A 14531-nucleotide genomic window follows, 5' to 3' on the forward strand; every position below is an offset into this window, starting at 1 on the left:
AGGCCTAGGTAATTACTGATTAAGGATATGTTGAATGTGAGTGTTTCATTATACATCTAGATAGAAATGTTTAGCATGAAATTTTGAGCGCACACCTTGAAATCTAGGGTGGCAGAGTGGTGGGGAGTCACGGGCATTTAGGTTTGGAATTATTTTTGTAGTGCATAAGGATTGCATATTTAACAAACCTTCATTGAAGTTTTACTATATTCCAGTCCCTGTAGTGATTTTCTTTTTTAAACAAGATAGATTTAGTTTCTGCCCCTACTAAGTTTATATTTTGGCGAATAAAGCAAATACGACATTAGGCCTCATGAAACAATCTGATGAAGATGCTAATCCTGATGATATTCATAATAATGGACAGTGTTTGCTAAGAGCTTTCTATCTTTCAGTTACTTTGCTTAGTGATTCAAGTGCATAATTTCTTTTAATATTTACACCACCTGCATGGATCAGGTACTGACAGCCTTCAGTAGGTTAAGAGACCTGCCCGGCGTCACACAAGTGTGTAGAGCGGGGGCTTTAACTTTGTGCAGTGTCGTGCCAGAGCCCGTGCAGGTCTTTGCACACCATTGCTGCTTGGGAAGTCCTGGGTGCAATAGTGTTCGGATAAATTACTGTTTGGAGTTTTATATTACCACAGCTATGTAAATAAACCTCACGGTTAAGCCAAGCAGTATGTTATATTTACATTTCCTTCCTTATGTATCTTTATTTTCTTGTTGCAAAGTCAATGGCACTTCTTTAATAATTTGTTCAGTTTTACCTTATCACAAATTCTTTCTCAACTGCCAAAGTTGTAAAAATTTCCCTTCAAAATACATTGAGATAATTAATCAGTAATCACTCCGCCTGTCTTCCTTGAGTCCTTTCCCTCCCGCACCAGCCTGGGCCGCCTGCTTTCCGGCCAGGGCGTGTCAAGGCTCAGGGACCTCCCTTCACCGTCACACTGGGGACTCCCTGAAAATTTCTGCTTACTACTTGCATTTATGTGCAATTAATTATCACCCGAGTATAGGATACCAGGCTGAAATTTGTTTTCCTTCGAATGTTAAAGAAATTGCTCTACTGTCTTCGAGCTTCTGGCGCTGCTGTCAAGGTGGCCAACGCCATTCCTATTCCTAGTCCTTGGGTGTGATCTAGTTTGTCTCTGGAAGCACTTAAGATCTCATTTCCCCTTGGTATTTTGTCATTTTAAAATAATGTGCTTTTGTATATGTTGTCCGCCCATTCATCAAACTAGATATTATTTCTTTGATGACTTCCTTTCCTCCACTTTCTCTGTTTGCTCTGGCTTGAGCACCTATCAGCTGGTAATTATTCACCCTGTCATAAATCTCTAAACTTCTTACCTTTGCCTTTCTTATTTTTCCATCTCATTGTCTTCTAGGTAGACTTTTAAAGGAAACTCCTCAACCCCATCCTCTGCCACTCTATTAACTTTAATTTTTTTCTGCTATCCCATTTAGAAAACACATCTCTAAACACTCTTCAGATATTTGCTTTTCATACTTATTAGCACTATGCTTTTGTTCCATTGTTGCAGTGCCTTCTCTTATCTCTCTGATGACTCTCTCCATATATATATATACAGAGGTGAGCAAAACTAGGTCTATAGTTGTAATACAAATAAATAATACAATAATGAATAAGTAATGATACAAGAATAAACTGTTTTGTGTACTCACAACTGTAGACCTACTTTTGCCCATATATATATATATATATATAAAATGTTTATATATATATATATATAAAATGTTTCAAGTATACAATTCTGTAGTACAGCTTTCTTGGCAAATTTCCCCTGCTTTGTCTCTATATCTTTTAAGTTCCTTTTTCATTGTTTGTTTGTTTTTTCCTGTCTTTTATAAAGTTAAAAGTTTATCTGAATGTGATTTGTGTCTATTTACACATATTTAAGAGTAAAAAGAACACACACATACACACAGAGTGATTGTAATTCTTTGTGTTTGAGCCAAGTGTTTATTTAAAGGTTGGTTTCATTATAGAATTAACAGAAAAGGGCCTAGAGCAATACAAAGGTGTTGTCAATAACTAGAATGATTTGTCTCTTCTTGGGTCAGCTAGTATTGTGGGGTGCTCCAGTCTTCTGCTTCTTGCACAAGCCTGGCTGTCAGCACTCTAAGAGTCAAGGAGGAAAGTGCTTGGAGATTCCACTTTTGTCTGTGTAGAATTTTCCTTAAAACTTTCTTTTTTAGCATGTTGCCTTCACAACGGCCTCTGTACCCCGTGTTCTGCAGTCTGGTGTGTCTCTCTTGGGATGAAGCTGGAGGATGAATACTTACCTGGCTGTCCAGGGCACAGAAGTATGCCTCTTCCACACAGAGACCTTCCTAACTTCATCCCTCAACCCACCATTCACAGAACCCGAAGACCTGCCCCACTCAGCCTCTCTGGGGTGAACATAATTGGTTCTTGTTGGGGTCTCCCTTCCACTTACTAAGTCATTTATCCCACATCCTTCCACTTTCCACCTGCCACACATTTGTTTCAGTTCTTTTTTGTCTTGTTTTGGTTTTAAATTAAATTCATTGGGGTAACACTGGTTAAAAATCATATAGGTTTCAAGTTATCAATTCTGTAATACATCATCTGTATATTTCATTTTATGTCCATCACCCAAAGTCAAATTTTCTTCCATTACCGTATATTTGACCCCTTTACACTTTACTACCCCCCAAAAAAAGAAAAGTAATCTAAGGGAGGGGTGGAGAACATGCTGATAAGAGAGGGTCTCACTAATAAAGTGATAGCTGAGCCAACATCTGGGGGGTGTGGAAGGTGAGGAGGTTCTGTAGCTCTTGGATGATTACCTGAGATTGGTTAGTGCTCCTGCTGTAGATGCTCTCATAGCACTTTGAGTGTGCTGAAATTATAACACTTATTACCATGCAGGGTTGTAATTACTCAATTTCATGTCTATTTTCTTGACTTGGCAGAGCTACTCAATATCTGGGATCTTGTCTTATTAATGTTTGTACTCTTGAGTCTAATATATCATATTAGGTATTCAGTAAATGTTTGTTTTTTCTTGGCTGTACTGAGGTATAATTGACAAATAAAATTGTAATATATTTAAATCATACCACGTGATGATTCAAAATACATATACATTATGAAATGATTAACGACAATAAAGTTAACTAAAATTTTTAGCTTTAGTTATATAGTTTATAGGCTTGGTAACTAATATATTCAGAAAGCTATTGTTCCAGGAACTGAAGTATATGACTGGACCTACCCTGACTCCAGGGGACCCACACGCAATTGGATCTTTGTGCCCCAGGAGGACTGAAGTGATCAAGGTGATATCTGAGCCACTGTGCTCCAGGGAGAGCCCAGGGCGCAGATAAAGAATCACCAGCCAGCTGATGAAAGGATGCTCAGAAAATCGCCTGACTGCAGCTTTTATCTGATTAACCTTTTCCCTGCATCCCAAACCCCACACCTATGTTTTCCTGAATTCCAAATCCTTTCCTTTACCTCCACTTTTCTTCTCCTTATAAAAAAGGTCAGCTTGAAATGAGATGTAAGACGGTCTTTAGGGTCCATAACCCACCATCTTCTCAGATTCCCAGCCATCTGAATAAAGTGCCATAAAGATTAAATCCTTGTTTCTACTTATTGGTTCTGGTAGTGTCAGGCTGCACGAATGCTGACTTTTTGGGTTTCATATTCTGGTGACTGTGGTGGGACAGCTCCAGGACTCTCCCATAAGTCTGGGTATTTGTCGGGGAGTCCTACTGGCTGCTTGGACGGGGGGCCAGGGTGCGGATTTGGAGACTCCTTAGCAGCTGCCAAGCGATTCCACTTGGAGACTCTCCTCCAACTTTCGGTGCTCCTCATCACCTTCACTTTTGATTGAATCGCTGTGCTTTCTGGTTCAGGATTACAGTCCCAGTTACGATCGATCGTAATGAATTAAGGTACATTCTGGTTTGGTTTGTGTGATATGACAGAACTCTGGTAGAATTGGAGAGAGAGCCTCAGTTCTGTGAAACAGCCCTTTGGGGTGAGTTTTGGCTGATTGGCTGACCTATGCTTATACACCTATGACAAAAAAGGAAACAATTTTTTATTGTAATACTGCTTGGTTATGTATAATCTGGACTCAAGAGAGTTCTGGCCCCTGAAGGGGTCTACGCTATACTGCAATTGGAGTTGTTCTGTCAAAGATCAGGGAAATGGGACGAAATACTTTATGTACAAGTTTTTATGACTTTGCGTAATAAAGATGCAGGATCAAAAGGAAATAGATTAATGATCCAGAGAAAAGGGAATTTGCCTGTGGCAGACAGCAGAAGCTCAGAAGAGAGGGGCCAGGAAGATCTGGATGTTATGGTTACTACGAAGATGGTCAGGTTCTCACGGCCCCTCCAGCCCTGGGGGATCTTCCTCCTTACTCGGCTGTGGGAGCCGGAGTTGGTGAGCCTGAACTGGTCTCTCCATTCTGAACCCACCAGGGAACCAAATTTGGTGGAGGACAAGTCCTTACCCGGGGCAGGGCAACACGTTTTGCGAAGATTTCCAGTGTGAGTAGGGCTAGAGGGCCAACCCACTGAATAATATTGGACACATACTCCATTTTCTACATCAGATCTGTTAAAGTGGAAAACCTCAAGACCTTCATATAGGGATGAGCCTACTAAAATGACTGACTTAGTTATGTCCATTTTTGCCACCCACCATCCCAGTTGGGCAGGTTTAGCATGTGGCTCCTTTGCTTCTGGGGGATGAATGAAGGTTGGTATTGAATAAGGCAAATGAAGCAGCTTGGAGACTGCACCAAGAAAATCCAGATGGGGCTCTCGACCCTACTAAGGCAATACCTTTAATCAAGCCCCACTGGGACCCTAATGAGAATGGCCTTTTGCTCTTACAGCATTAGAAGAGGTGCATCCTTGATGAACTGAAGAAAAGAGTCTCTAAGCAGAAAAGTCTCAGCATGGTCCAGGTGATAGAGCAAAAGCCCACAGAGGAGCCCTCTAAGTTTCTTTAAAGAAATATGCCAGGCTTATAGAAAATACACTGATTTGGATCCACAAGCCCCTGAAAATATTAGAATGGTGAACATGACCTTTATCTCTTAAAGGGCCCCTTACATCACAAAGAAACTCAGAAGTAGAGGGAGAAATAGGCAGGCATGAATCCTTCCCAATTAGTAAACATTGCCTTCAGTTTATAACAGAGAACAGAAAAATGGCCACTATTTTCTTGGAACAGGTCTCAGGGCAATTCCACTGGCAGACAATAGGAGCCCAGCTCCCATCTAAAACGCCTGCCACTGATCAGTGCACATATTGGCAAGGAAAGGGCAAAAACTGAATGCCCCAAGTGAGGAAAAGGGGAGTCAGAGTCTGAGCACTTGAGAGTTATGGTAGAAAAAGGAAATAGCTCTGACTATGAGTGACAGGGCCCAGAGGTTCAATTATTACAACAACCTATTAAAGTTACCCCCCAGGAACCTCTGGTAAAACTAACAGTAAGGGGACAAATTATAAACTTTCTGATTGATGCCAGAGTGACATATTCCATGGTCAATAGACCTCTAACTGAGTCCTTGTGACAGGCTATACCTGTACCTGAAATTTCTGGAAGCCCTGAAAGCCAATTTTTCTTGAAGGCGTTAGAAAGTGCTGTGGGAGATACAGTTTTAACTCATGAATCTATATATTCCTAAGTGTCTAATTTCTCTTCTGGGAAGGGACTTGCTGTCAAAACTCCATGTTCAGATCGTTTTTTCTCCAAAAGAACAATAGCTCCACCTACAGGTCCCTCCAGAGCATGCTTGGCAGTTCCTTATGAAAGTGTCCGAGGGAGAAAAACGACCCTGGCCAGAAGAAATAGAGAATCAGGTAAACCCCATCGTGTGGGCTGCTGTAAAGCCATGGGGGCTAAGTGAGCCTCCTTTATTAAAGCTGACCGCAGGCCAGGGGCAGAGATGCCCCGTGAGAGGCAGTATCCCTTGTGGAAAGATACCCTAGAAGGAATATGGCCAATAATTCAGAAGTTTCAGGAATATGAACATTTTTGGCCTTGCTGCTCCTCAAACAATACACCCATATTGCCCACTGAGAAACCCCACTCAAATGAATATCGATTTGTACAAGATTTAAAGGCCATAAATGACATTGTACAGAACATTCACCTCCACTGTCCCAAATCCTAATATTTTGGTGAACAGTGTACCCTGGGACAGCCTCTGGCATTCAGAATAGGACTTAAAAGACGCCTTCTTTTGCATTCCAGTTGATCAGGACTCCACCGTTGTTTGCTTTTGAATGACAGGGCCTAGAATCTCCGGCCAAGACTCAGTACTGCTGGACAGTCTTACCACTAGGGTTCAAGAACTCCCCCATAATTTTTTGGGAGACCCTGAGCCGAGATTTAAAGGGCCTAAAACTAGAAGGAGGAGCTCTGTTACAATATATAGATGACCTCTTAATTACTGGGACATCATTTCAGCAATGTTTAATTAATACTATATAGCTACCTTGAACCATCTGGCATCTTGTGGATATAAAGTCTCAACAATGATGGCCCAGATTTGCCAACAAGCAGTAAGGTTTCTTGAGTTCCTGCTTGACCCTAGCAAAAGGAGTTTTATTGGAAGCAGAAAAGAAACCATAATTCAAATGCAAGTTCCTAATACCAAGGAAGAGTTAAGAGGATTACTAGGAATGGTGGGTTACTGCTGCAGTTGGATTCCAAACTTTGGGCTCATTGCTAAACCATTGTATGAAATTCTGAAAGGACCAGAACATAGCCCTTTGGAATGGACAAAGGAGTGCACTTTGGCTTCTGAGTCCCTGAAGGTGCACCTGGCTTCTGCACCAGCTTGGGGCTTCCAAACTTGCTAAAGCACTTTCAGTTTTATGTTCAAGGCCTTGCCTTGGAGTCCTCAACCCATCGCATACTTGTCAAAGAAATTAGATCACAATGTCCAAGGATGGCCAGCCTGCTTGAGAGCGGTGGCAGCCACCTGCAAGCTTTTACAGGAAGCTGAAAAGTTTTCCTTGGGATAACCTATCACCATTTATGTACCCCACCAAGTGTTGAGCCTGCTAGAGCAAAAAGGAAATGTGTCTCACTGCTAGAAGAATGGGCAGGTACCAAGCAATTCTTCTTGACAATCACAACATCTCTCTTAAAACTATAAGTTAAAAGTCCTTTCTACCTTCTCCTAGAGCCTGACTCAGCTGCACTAATGCATAATTGTGCTGAAATAATTGATGAAGTTTATTCTAGCAGAATCGATTTACAGGACCATCCTCTAGAAGAGGCAGACTGAGCTCTATATGCAAATGGAAGAAGTTATATGGACGAAGGAAACAGGAAAGCTGGCTATGCAGATGTGACTCTTGAAGGAACAGTAGAGGCCAAGGCCTTCCTGTCAGGAACCTCTGCTCAGTTGAACTGATTGCGTTGACAAGGGCATGAGAATTGTCTCACAAAGAGAGAGTGAATGTGTACACCCACTCGAGGTACCCTTTCCTAATTTTAAACACACGGCTCAGTCTGGAAGGAATGAGGACTTTTAACCATGCAGCAGAAAATTTTAAATTATTAGAAGCTGTCCCGGTACCTTTACAGGTGGCAGTTAAACACTGCCCTGGCCATCAGAAAGAGGCCACTGAAATGGCTAAAGGAAACAATCTGGCCGATTGAGCAGCAAAAGAGGTTGTTAAAGGAACAGTTATAATGCTTTTGGTATCTGTTCTAGACTTGTCACAATTCAACCCTGAATATTCAACTTAGAGAAAGCTAAGAGCTGGGGTTTTTTTTTTTGTTTTTTTGTGTGTTTTTTTAAAAATATATCTTTATTGATTTCAGAGAGAGGAAAGGAGAGGAACAGAGAGAGACAGAAACACCAATGATGAGAGAGTCATTGATCGAGCCCACAACCCGGGCATGTGCCCTGACCGGGAATCGAACCCCGATCGCCTGGATCCTAGGTCGACGCTCAACCGCTGAGCCACGCCGGGCCGGGCGAGCTGGGTTTTTCATGAGGGAGATCCTGTTAGCAGATGCAGAAAGAATAAGAAAGGAGTCCCACTGCTTCCTGAACATTTAGCAGAGCCGGACATGAAGCATTTGCACGAGGCCACTCACTGTGAAAGGGATTCATTAACCACCTCTGTTGAACCACGGCTCACAGGTCCTGGGATTTCTAAAGCAATGTGAAAATAGCTACACGTGTTTGTACCAGAACAACCCCAGGACAGACCCCTATCTGTAACACTTTCAACAATAAAAAATAAAAAAAATAAAGGGTAGCAATACCGAGGACAACATCCGCTTTAGGACTGGCAAATGGATTTTGCCCGGATGCCAAGGGCCTAAGGGTGGATATGTCAGTTAGTCTTTGCTGATACCTCTTCAGGATGGGTAACTGCCTGTCCTGCTAGAACTGAGAAGGCCCCGGAGGTAGCGAGAGCCTCGCTTTGGCCTACCCAGCAGCATCCAGAGCTATAATGGACCTGCCTGTTTCAGAAATTTAGTAAATTTTTAGGAATCAAGTGGAGATTCCACATGGCATGGAAACCTCAGGCTTCTGGGAAGGTAGAGAAGATGAATCACACCTTGAAAAAATATAACCAAACTGGGTCAAGAAACTCATCTCCATTGGGATCAAATTTTACTTATTGCCCTTCCCAGGATTAGGGTGACTCTTTGAAGTGGAATTGAATTGAGTCCTTATAAAATTGCATATGGGCAAGCATTTCAAGCTGTGATTGGAGTGGGAGATACGTATGCAGATCAAGAGGTAACGGTAAAGAACTATGTACAACATTTAAATTAGTACTTAGCTGTAATTGATGACCTGGCTTGTAGGAGAGACTTCTCCCCCACAGGTTCACTACATTCCCTTGAGCCTGGAGATAAAGTGCTACTCAAGACTTGGAAGACAGGATCCTCAGAAAGCCAATGAAAAGAAAAGGAGACTGGACCTTGGGACACGCTTCTCATCACCCCAACTGCTGTGATGTTGATGGGAATAAAGCCCTGGATTTATCAGAGTAAAGAAATCTCCAGAACAAGGGACCAGAGAACCGCAAGAAGACCTCAAAGTCATCTTTCAAAAACAATGACATATCCTTTTTATTACTTTTTGTTTGACCCCATGTTATGGAGAACTTATTCCTTTTAAACAAGATAAAAATATTTGGGTGGATTTAGCAAAATAATGTTCTAAAAATCTCTTACTTTTGTCTTGCAGGAGGAACCTGTGTTGAACAAACTTTCACTTCACGTCTTGTAGGTGTTTGTACTCCCCTAGAAAGCCTTAGAAATTCTTTGTTTCAGCGTATCAATAAGATCATCCTACTTTGATATGTATACTTGTGGACCTGTGGTAATTCTAAAGAACAGGAAAATATTTTTCTTAAAAGTTACTAATGTAGCCCCACTTTTGCCAACTGTACCAAAAATTGTTTTATGCTTTCAGCAGGCATAGAGATGTATTGCAACACTACCACTAATGTATCTTATGCTTTTGGTCACATCAGTTGCCTGTAGGATGGCTTCTAATATGTGGAAGGACTGCTTATTCCTATGTTCCAGCGAACAGTTCCAGAGGACCGTGCTATCTCGGAGGATTGATGGTGTTTATGCCTCAGAAGCCCCAGTCCACCGGGGCTCGATGGGAGCTCTCACTTGCACCTGATTGTGACAGTGATTTGTACCTTTTTGGCTCCATGGGATATATACCTTTTACTATATTTGTAATCCCAGTCATGGTAACCTCTTTGAATATAGAAGTAAGTATATTAACCTGTGCTATGGTAAAGGCTTTGAATGTCACCTCTCAAGCCATTAGTGTCATCAGTCAAGAAATAGGACAAGTTAGAGAAGCCGCATTAGAAAGTCACACAGCTATAGACTACATCCATTTAAGACATAATCATGAATGTGAAGAATTTAAAGGACTCTGCTGTTTCAACCTGACTGGTAATTCACAGCTTATAGAACATAAAGTAAAGCAAGTAAAAGAAATAGTGTCCAAGATAAAATGAAGAGAGGTATTCTTTGGTATTGATTTGTCTAAACTAACCTCCTGGCTGACTAGTATTACTGGTCTTCGAGAGGCATTTGTCATCTTCATTGTTTTCATCTCTTTTAGTATCGTAGCTTATTATTGCATACAGTGTGCCCCCTTATGAGGATCTGCAATTAAATGTATTTCTAACTCCCCCAAGAGACTTTCTAATGCTAAGATACATGCTCAATAGCAAAATGATTACTTCCATCTGAAACTAATCTCATAGAAATAAGATAAAGACTAACAGTGGGGAATGATGGGAAACCCAGGAAGTTAAGCATTTTTAGCTTTAGTTATAGGTCTAGGTAATAGGCTTGGTAATTAACGCATGGAGAAAGCTATTGTTCCAGGAACTAGAATGTATGACCAAACCTACCCTGACTGCAAAGACCCACAAGCAATTAGATCTTTCTGTCCCAGGAGAACTGAAATGATCAAGATGGTATCTGAGCCTTTGTGCTCCAGGGAGAAAACGTCCGCCACCCAGGACGCAGATAGAATCACCAGCAGCTGAGGAAGGGATGCTCAGAAAATCACCCGACTGCAGCTTTTATCTGATTAACCCTTTCTCTGAATTCCAAACCCCTCGCCTACTTCTTTCCTGAATTCCAAACATTTTACCTACACTTTTCTTCCCCTTATAAAAATGGTCGGCTTGCGATAAGATGTAAGATGGTCTTTCGGGTCCATAACTCGCCGTCTTCTCAGATCACCAGCCATCTGAATAAACTGCCATAAAGATTCAATCCTTGTCTCTACTTGTTGGTTCTGGTAGTGACAGGCAAAATGAACACCAACTTTTCCCATTTTAAAAACACTTACTCTATACTCTTTTAGCAAATGTCAAGTGTACAATACGGTATTATTAACTATTGTCTGTCACCATGATGTAAATTAGATCCTCAGAACTTATTTATATTATACCTGAAAGTTTGTACCTGTTGACCAACATCGCCCCATTTCCTTCACCCTCTTGCCCCTGGCAACCACCATTCTACTCCATATTTTTATGATTTTGACATTTTAAAAAATTAGATTGTACATATAAGGGACAACATAGAGTATTTGTCTTTCTCTGGCTTATTTCACCTAGCATCCATGTTTCTTCAAGCGGCTGGATTTGTTTTTTCATGGCTGAATAATATTTTATTGTATATATATGTAATTTTTTATTCATTTATTCATTGACAGGCATTTAGGTTGTTTCCATGTCTAAGCTATTGTGAATAACGCTCCAATGAACATGGGAGTACAGATATCTCTTTGAGATGGTGATTTCATTTCCTTTGGATGTTTACCCAGAAGTGGGATTACTGGATCACATGGCAATTCTATTTTTAAATTTTTTAGGAACCTCTATATTGTTTTCCATGATAGTTGTACCAATTTACACCCCCACCAACAGTGTACCAGGGTTCCACTTTCTCCAAAGCCTCACCAGTCTTTGTTATTGCTTTCTAGAAATATAACAGGCATTCTAACAGGTGTAAAGTGAGTGATACCTCATGTGGGTTTTTAAAAAATCATTTTTGAGCATTTATTCCATTGTTGCCGGCAAAATGGCAGAACAGGGGGATTCGTCCACATAAAACCTGTTCTGCCCTTTCCCTTATTACTTGGCTGGTTATATAGGGCTGCATGCAAAAGGAAAGGGGGTGGGGGATGGCTGCAGGGACTGTGGCCTGTGGGTCTCCTTCCATGATCTTGAAGTCATGGGGTTTTAATTTGCATTTCCCTGAGATTAGTGATGTTGAGTGTCTTTTCATATTCCTATTGGCCATTTGAGTTTTTACTGCTTCTAGTCTTTGGTCTGAGACTCTCATTTGGACCTTGGGGTAAAAGGAGGTGTGTATTATAATTTTATGCGAGGGTTTTAAGATGTTCCAGAGTCTACATAGCTTTTAAAGTCACCCAGATTATTCAGATACACTTCCCTGAGCATCTCTGCTAGTGCAGGCTCTCTGAAGAGAGAAGCCTGCACCAGGGTGTGCTTGGGTTAGAGAGGAGAGACCGACTGGCTCTGCGCAGGAAGAAAAGGCTGAGGGAAAACCCAGCCATGCTCTTCACCCCCATAGGTCTTGAACCTGAAAAAACAGGCATCAGCTCTGAAAGAATGGACTCACTTCTGTTCTACTGTCACTTTAAGCTACAAACCCTTGTGTCTCTGAGCCTGTGTTTTCCCTTTTACGCTTCAGACTCCCTGGTGGTTTCAATACCAGTCTACCCTTAAGACTGACCATTATGCCACAGTTCCCTGGCTGGGTCTCCAGATTACCTTTCTGGGTAGGGAGCCACTTCTTGACTTAAGCCCCTACGTAACACTTGGAAACCTCCCAATAAAGAATGCTTCTCCTTACACAGTACAGGGCCTCATCTTCCTGACCCCAGACCCGTCTCTGAAGCCTCTGGTTTGCCCTAGTGGGCTGCTGTGGTGTGATATCAAGCTCATGCTATTTATCATTTATTACCCCAGAACTCTCATTTTAGCTGGAAAGCTTCTCCATTCCAGCCTTGTCCTTCTACCTTCCCCATACTTCTTCTCATAATGTCTCTATCCTTTAGAAAAGATATCCACCTATGTTCTCTTTTCAACCTCAAATCCAGGTTGCGATCTTCAATCCCAGGTAAAACTGTTATTTATCACGTCTGTTACTACTATATATGTACTTCTATCACTTTTTATACGATAGCTGACTTTGATTGAGTGATTGCCTGTTGCAAGGCTCTGTAGCACGTTCTTGACTTACTTTCATGGAATAATCTTATTCTTACAGTAATTCTTCAGTGTAGAGGGTAAAATTTTCCCCATCTTACAGTTGAGGAGGGTTGCGGTTTTCCAGATGTCACACAGCTAGTCAATGGCAGACAATGTTGGAGTCTCTGACTGCCTTGCCACACAGCTGGCAGCCTTAGGCAGCAAGTTAACATTGTTGGAAATCCTAGAAGGGGGGAGAGACCCAGAAACCCTGGGCTGAAGGAGATGGGTACCATTTCTTCATAGAAGATGCCACGCATGACTTCGTTTGTTTCACAAGGTGTGTCTCTAAGAGGAATCATTGTAAGGTGTCATTTCCTAAGTCAATTTTCCCTTTTTCCTTCTGCATCATCAATTTTTCCCCTATTAGCTCATTTTTTATCAGCATGAAAAGTATATAATTTCTTCCCTGTTAGAAAAGTAAGCCAACAAACAAAAACCTCTCTCAACCCCCATGTCCCTCCAGCTTCCTCGACATTTATCTGGCTCCTGTACAGAAAAGGGCTGGCTTTACTTACACTCTTCCTTTTCTCCACTACTCCCTCAAATCTGCTCTTGTCAACATCAGCAGTGATGCCACACTGTGGCACATCCTGCGTCATGTCTGCGGTCCTCATTTTACCTAGCATATTGGAAGCATGTGACCCAGTTGATCCCTTTACCGGCTTAAGAATTATCTTCTCTTAACACTCTGCCTGGTTTTTGTCTTCCCTTGTCAGCTACACCCTCACAGTCTCGTAGCTGGTCAGCCCTCACCCCTGATACTCTAAACACTGTGGTGGCCCAGGACTTAGCGTGGGCTTCTTTCTGTCTACACTCCCTCCTTTGATGAAGTCTTTCATCCTCTGGTTTTATCTACTCCTACCTGTGTGCTAATGACTCTCAAATTTATATATCTCCTGAACTCTGCCTGCATACCTGAAATATGTTCCTAAAGCTCTAATAGGTATCTCAGACTTAACATGTCCAAACCCAAATTCTTGAACTTTGCTCTAACATACTCCAAATCTGCTCCTCTGACACACACACACACACACACACACATATAACACATATATATATAAAACTTCGAATCCAACCATGTATCCCCACCGCTACTCTCCTAGACCAGGACACCTTCATCTCTCGCCTGCATCAGAACAACAGCCGCCTAACTGGTCTTACTGCTCCCATCCTTGCTGCTCTTCTATATATTCTTATTCAGGAAGCCAGAGCGATGTACTAAATATGTAAGTCACATATATGCTGCACATTTCTGCTCAAAACCCTCTAATTTCACCCAGAGAACAAACTGCTTACCAGACCCGACATGATCTGCCTAAATCTTTGTCTCTTGACTTGGTATTTACCTACCCTCCCTTGTTTTCTTTTCCAGCAACACTGATTTAACATTCCTTGAATGTTCCAGAAACACTTTTGTCTCAGGCCCCTGAACTTTCTGTTCTCTCTTCCTAGAGTTCTACTTGCTCTGGTAGCTGCTGTGTTGCTTTCTCACCTCCTCATTTCTCTGCTTACATTTTACTTTTTCACTTTCTGGCCTCCACCTGTTCTGACCACTCAATCTAGGTTAGCAACTCCATCCCCTACTCCTGCACTCTCTGCTTTCCCCGGCTTTATTTTCCTCCACAGAATGTATCACCACCTGAGGTATTTTTAATATGCTTGTTTATTTGTTGATTTTCAGTTTATCCTACTAGCAAAGAAGCT

General features: G+C 41.7%; 1 long non-coding RNA gene and 1 pseudogene across 2 annotated transcripts in view; both read left to right on the plus strand.

The window, feature by feature from the left end:
* LOC148090950 (uncharacterized) overlaps window positions 1-3112 on the plus strand; it is a 73322-nt gene extending 70210 nt beyond the window's left edge. The window contains exon 4 of one of the 2 annotated variants that reach the window (XR_015716122.1): window positions 2226-3112. This is a non-coding gene — a long non-coding RNA (uncharacterized LOC148090950). The remainder of the gene's footprint in view (window positions 1-2225) is intronic. The other variant, XR_015716123.1, reaches the window with a different exon arrangement.
* A 1268-nt stretch (window positions 3113-4380) lies between these two features.
* Window positions 4381-10229, plus strand: LOC148090951 (uncharacterized; annotated as a pseudogene).
* The last annotated feature ends 4302 nt before the right edge of the window (window positions 10230-14531 follow it).

The sequence above is a fragment of the Miniopterus natalensis genome, chromosome 19, assembly GCF_054644295.1.
Source record: "Miniopterus natalensis isolate mMinNat1 chromosome 19, mMinNat1.hap1, whole genome shotgun sequence".
Taxonomy (NCBI): domain Eukaryota; kingdom Metazoa; phylum Chordata; class Mammalia; order Chiroptera; family Miniopteridae; genus Miniopterus; species Miniopterus natalensis.